Source organism: Etheostoma spectabile, chromosome 2 (genome assembly GCF_008692095.1).
Source record: "Etheostoma spectabile isolate EspeVRDwgs_2016 chromosome 2, UIUC_Espe_1.0, whole genome shotgun sequence".
Taxonomy (NCBI): Eukaryota; Metazoa; Chordata; class Actinopteri; order Perciformes; family Percidae; genus Etheostoma; species Etheostoma spectabile.
In genome coordinates, this window is record NC_045734.1 from 21,641,927 (window position 1) to 21,647,944 (window position 6,018).

Here is a 6,018-nt window from a genome sequence, read left to right on the forward strand (position 1 = left end):
TATCTATCTATCTATCTATCTATCTATCTATCTATCTATCTATGACCCTGCAAATTGATTGGGAAAAAAGGCATGAGCCTTCCCAACAATTTATTGATGCTTACTGTTTTGGTTTGTGCTTGGCAAAGATGTACAGATGCCCTTGTTTTTTTACAACCATGACATACATGACTAACCTCTGCCTTCTCATCTTACACATCAGACTCCACTGTTATGTTGGCTATTTCGGTAGATTTACTCACTTTGTTGTGGAAACACAATTAGTATGGAAACTAAATGCACACTTCCTGCATTACTGAATTACTTCAAAAATACTGAAAGCTCCCTAAGACATTAATGTTTTGAAATAAGGTCACCTGTTTGCCATGTTAACGTCTAAATGCACCACTAAAGAACAGAATGTATGGAAATAGAATGAAAATAAAATACTAACCTGACAATTTCAGCGAGCTGAAAATCTCCAGAGTGGAGCCCTGATTTCAAAGAGACTGGTTCAAGTGGTAAAATGATGCCTTCAGGGGTCTAAAAATAAACCATATAAAACAAACATGAACAGAGAGCTGTGGCAGTTAGAACACATCTACAGTTAAGCATTTGTAATATAACCTAACTAATAGGCATAATGCTCTCAGTTACAGCTGATTATTTTCAAAATATTACATACATAAATTATATGCTTGTCAAAGATGAACTACAATTGCACAACCTCCATGGCAATAGAAGCATCAGTTTGAGTTTCGGCATCCCTTTCTACGGACTCCATGCGGGGCGTCACTGCAAACATCCTGAAATGAACTGACAGAGAAAGAAAGATGTTCATTTTGTTGCTTAAGGTTGGAGGAAGGGTATCTATTTCTGACCTCACTATGGAACTTATTTCGAAAAAGAGAGATTCATTTTTATTGTATTTTACAATACAATCATTACATTCTTGAAAAACAAAGGAGTAAGTGTGTGTTGTGGTTTGGGGTTTTTGGTTGGGTTCGTTTTCCCTTTTTCATCGGCCTCCTTGTGGTTTGGTCTGTTTCTCTCCTGGTCTTATGTTGCTGGTCCGTGTCTGGTTTTCTCTGTACCTGTTTGTCTACTTCCTGTTTTATTTTTTGTCAGTCACTTCCTGTCTTGTCTTGTCTATTCCGCTTTACTTTTGTTTGTCTGATTGTCCTGCCCCGCCCTAAGTGATTCACCTGACGTCTCACCTGTTCCTCTGACCTCGTTACCTTTTGTATTTAACCCCAGTTTCCTTTGTCTCTTGTCAGATCATTCTGGTTCGTTCGCCTGTCTGCACGTCAAGTTGTCGCAGTATTCCTGTTCTTGTTCCCGTTTCCCTGCTTGTGGTGATTATATGTTTTTTTGTCCTTTTTTTTGGATGCTTGCCTTTTAGCCTGTTTTCTGGACATTTTAGTTCCTTTGAGGCTTTTCTTGTGTTTTGGACATTAAACTCCTGTTTGCCCCCATCTGCTGTCTGCCGTCCTCCTTCTGCTTTTGGGTCCAATCCTCACTGCCCCCTAACAGAATGATCTGACCAGATCATGGACCCAGCAGACTACGTTTTTTCAACCGCTCCTCCACCCGCTCGCCCGTTGGCGGACCTTATGTCCGCTGCTTTCCGCCGCTGTATGAGGAGATCCCACAGACACCTGGCACCTCATGTTGGTACGGTGGGAGGAGTGGACGCGGAGTTTGGTCCCCTCCGGATCGGAGGACAGGCACAACACAGCACCCCCCAGGGACTCCCGCCAGCGCTGCCGGTCACCACGGACTTCCAGCCGGCGTTGGTTGCCACTGTCAAGTGCCCCCCAGGAGCCGTCGCGGTCACTGACCAACCCCATGAGTCTCCGCCGGCTAGCCTCCCCAAGAGGTCGAACGCTCCGCGCTTCCCGAGGGCCGCCGCGGACCCCCGCCGACGACTGCCGGCGCCGCGCCCCAGCTGACGACTGCCGGCGCGGCGGACCCCCAGCCGCCGTTCCCGCCAACGAGGCGACCCCCACCGCCGACTCCCGCCGACGCGGGCCCCCAGCCGCCGCTTCCGCCGACGGCGGCCCCCAGCCGGCGGACCCCAGCCGCCGGTTCCCGCCACAGGCAGACCCCCCAGCGCCGGTTCCTGCCAACGAGGCGGACCCCCAGCCGCCGCTCCGCCGACGGTGCGGACCCCAGCCGCCAGCTCCCGCCACAGGGCGGACCCCCAGCCGGCGTCTTTATAGCGATCCCAGGGAGTGTGCACTGGACGATCCTCCCTGGGATCCGCCTCAGACCCCCAGCGGTCACCCGGTCCCCCAGACCGGCCGACTGGCCCCCCAGACCAGTCGACTAACCCCAGACCGGCCCACCAACTAGCCCCCTGGACCGGCCTACTGGCCCCCCTGACCCAGACAGGCAGCCCAAACCCTCATACCCTGACCGGCCGACCGGGCCTCCTCACCCAGACCGGCCAACCGGCCCCCTGACTCAGACATCCGACGCCCCCCTGACCCGTACCGGCTGCCTGCCCCCTATACCCTGACCCCCGACCGGCCCCTTAGACCCAGACCCTGACCGGCCGACTGGCCCCCTAGACCCTGACCCGCCAACCGTCCCCCTAAACCCAGACCCTGACCGTGCCGACTGACCCCCCTGACCCAGACCAGCCAACCGTTCCCCTAGATCCAGACCAGCCGCCCAGTTTCCCAGACCCAACCAGCTGACTGGCCTCCCTGACCCAGACCAGTCAATTGGCCCCACTGACCCAGACAGGCCAACCTGCTCCCCTAACCCCGACCACCTGACCACCTCCCACTCTGATCAGGCCCAGCATTTCTGACCCTTGGCTGGCACTCGGTGGTCCTGCCCCGGCCGACGCAACAGTTTCTGGCCCTCATTCGAGGTCGGTGCCCCGCCCGCCACCGGTGTCTGGGCCCTGCCTCTCTAGGCACTGGCTCCCGGGTCCCCTGGTACCGTCGTTCCAGTGCCCCCGGGACTCAGTCCCCTGGCTTCCTCAGGTCCTGGCCTCGGTCCCAGGTCCTCAGGAACCCCGCCCCCCATGTCTTTGCTTCTCCTAGTCCATCTCCCTGGTCTTGTGTCCGTCCCTGTCTCTGTCCTTGCCCCCGTTACGGTGTCTGTCCCCCGTTTCTGTCTCTGTCCCGGTTCGTATACCTGTCCCCGTGCTTGTCCCTGTGCCTGCGTCTGTCCCGTGCGTGTCTGTCCCCATTGTTTGTCACGTCCCGTCTTTGTCCCTGTCCCAGTCACCGTCTCTGTCCCTGTCACCATTCCTGTTCCCGTCTTCCTTCCTGTCCCTGCGTCCAACCCGTCCAAATTTGTACCTGTATCCGACCCGTCTGTCTCCATGCCATCCGGCCCGTCTCGGTCCGTCCCCCCTTTGTCCAAGTCTGTCCCATCTGTCCTTGCCAAGCCGGTCCTCTTCCGTACGCCCTCTAATGGGCTTCGTAGTGCGCCCCCCCGTGGGCTTTCTGGTTCTATTTGTGGGCCTTCTCGTGTTCCCAGTGCGCCCCCCCGTGGGCCTTCTCGTGTTCCTAGTGCGCCCCCCCGTGGGCCTTCTCGTGTTCCTAGTGCGCCCCACCGCGGGCCTTCTCGTGTCCCTAGTGCGCCCCTTCGTGGGCCTTCTCGCGTCCCTCGTGTGCCCCCCCGTGGGCTTCGTTGTATCCCTCGTACGCCCTTCCGTGGGCTTTCTCGTATCCCCCGTGTGCCCTCTACCGGGCTTTTCCGAGTGCCCCTTCGTGGGCTTCGTCGAGCGCCCTCTTGTGGACTTTTCCGTATGCCCACTCATAGGTTCCCTAGTGCGCCCTCTCCTGGGCACCCTCGCGCCTCCTAGTGCCATTCCCTTGGTCCTTCTTCAGTCCCTGTGTTTGGGTCACCCATGTTCTCTGTGTCTCTGTATCTCTCTCCCCTTCTCTGTTTTTTTTTGTGTCTGTCTCCCTCTCTGTGGTCTAGTCACGTCTCGTTCTCTCTTTGTCTGTCTGGCTCTCCGCATTCCTCTTGCTCTGTCTGTGTCGCTCTGTCTCTCCCACACCAACCCTCTCGCTGTCCTTTTCGCTTTGTTTTTTGTTTGTTTGTGTGGGTGTCTCTCTCTCTTTGTGTCTGTCCTGCTCTCTGGGTTTCAGTCCCTTTTTCTGCCTGTTTGTGTGGGTGACTCTTCCCGTTCCTCTCCGTTTCTAGTGTTTTTTGCCTTTCTATCTGGGCTGCGCTGTTCCTGTCCCTGCTTGCTTCTCCGCTCCTCTTCTCTGTTTACTCCTCCTAGTCGTCTCTTGTCTTCATCCTCGCCCCTTCCCGAATACTTGTCTCACTCGCCCTGTCTCTCTTACTTTCTGTATCTGTCTGTCTTGCTCTCTGTGCTTCTCCCTCTTTCGGTGTGGCTCTGTCTCACTGTCTTTCTGGTTGTATCAGTCTCTCCCATGTCTCTCTTGGTCCCTGTGTTGGTCTAGTTCACTCTGTCTCTGCGTCTTGCTGTCTCTTCCTCTTTCTATGTCTGTCTGTCTCGCTCTCTGCGTCTCAGTCCCTTTCTCTCCGTCTGTTTGTTTGTGTGTATCTCGCTCTCTTTCCGTGTGTCTCTGTCTCCTACTCTGTGTCTCTTTCTCTGTCTGTGTCTCTGTCTCTCGCTCTATATCTCTCTCTCTGTACCTACCCCTAGTGCCTTTTTGGCTCCCTTTCTCTGTCCCTCTCTTCCTATCCCTCGTTGTTTTTTGTCCTCGCCTTGTCTCCATCGCTCTGTTTCTTTTGCTCTCTTTTTTCCTCTCTCTCCCTGTTAGTCCTGCTCTCTGTGTCGGTTTCCCTCTGTCCCTTTCGTCCCCTGAGGTTGTTGGTCTGTCTTGTTCGTTGTGTCTCTCCCTCTCTTCTGCCTGCCTGGGTGTGTGTCTTTTTCCCTGTCGGTCCGACTCTCTGTGTCTTCTCCCCTTTTACCCTTTGATTCCCTGTGCCTGTCAGTCAGTCTTGTCCTCTGTGTCTCTCTGTCGCTTTGTTCTGTTCGTGGTCTGTCTCTCTCTCTTTCTGTGTGGGTCTCTGTGTCGCTAACGCTCTGTCTCTTTCTTCCCCTCTGTCTCCTTCGTTCCCTGTGTTTGTCTCTCTGTCTCGTCTTCAGTGTCTTTCTCTCTCTGTGTTCCGTTCGCTCTCCCCCTGTGTTCCTACCCTTTCTCGGTTTCCTCTCTAGTCCCTCTCTCGCTCCCTCCTCACGGTCACTCTCTCCTTCCCAGTCCCTCTCTCAGTCCCTCCCTTGTTCCCTGTTCTAGCTCCCCTTTGTCTTTGTTCCCTGTGCTCCCTGTTTGCCTCTGTCCCTAGTGCCTTTGGCCCCCTGGTTTCTCCGTCTCTCTGTCCCCTCTTTCCCAGTGTCTTCCGCCCTCTCTGGGTTGCTTTTTGTTCTCTTGTGGGTTTTGTTTGGTTTTGACATCTGGGATCTGTCTTTGGGGGGGGGTACTGTTGTGGTTTGGGGTTTTTGGTTGGGTTCGTTTTCCCTTTTTCATCGGCCTCCTTGTGTTTTTGTCTGTTTTCTCTCTGGTCTTATGTTGCTGGTCCTGTCTTGTGTTTCTCTGTACCTGTTTGTTCTACTTCCTGTTTTATTTTTTGTCAGTCAGCTTCCTGTCTTGTCTTGTCTAGTCCAGCTTTACTTTGTTTGTCTGATTGTCCTGCCCCGCCCTAATGTGATTCACCTGACGTCTCACCTGTTCCTCATGACCTCGTTACCTTTTGTATTTAACCCCAGTGTTTCCTTTGTCTCTTGTCAGATCATTCTGGTTCGTTCGCCTGTCTGCACGTCAAGTTGTCGCAGTATTCCTGTTCTTGTTCCCGTTTCCCTGCTTGTGGTGATTATATGTTTTTTTGTCCTTTTTTTGGATGCTTGCCTTTTAGCCTTGTTTTCTGGACATTTTAGTTCCTTTGAGGCTTTTCTTGTGTTTTGGACATTAAACTCCTGTTTGCCCCCATCTGCCTGTCTGCCGTCCTCCTTTCTGCTTTTGGGTCCAATCCTCACTGCCCCCTAACAGTGTGTTTCTTATGTAGCTCAGCATTGAACTCACCTTTGCTGTTGGGGGTGTA

The 6,018-nt window shown here is 53.7% G+C and overlaps 1 protein-coding gene and 1 long non-coding RNA gene across 3 annotated transcripts in view; one reads left to right on the forward strand and one right to left on the reverse strand.

Moving 5' to 3' along the window:
• The window catches only part of LOC116700184 (complement C3), a 134,518-nt gene that overhangs the window by 79,513 nt on the left and 48,987 nt on the right, over nt 1-6,018 (reverse strand). The window lies entirely within an intron of this gene.
• Nucleotides 1-6,018, forward strand: part of LOC116700323 (uncharacterized) — a 95,236-nt gene that overhangs the window by 14,835 nt on the left and 74,383 nt on the right. The window lies entirely within an intron of this gene.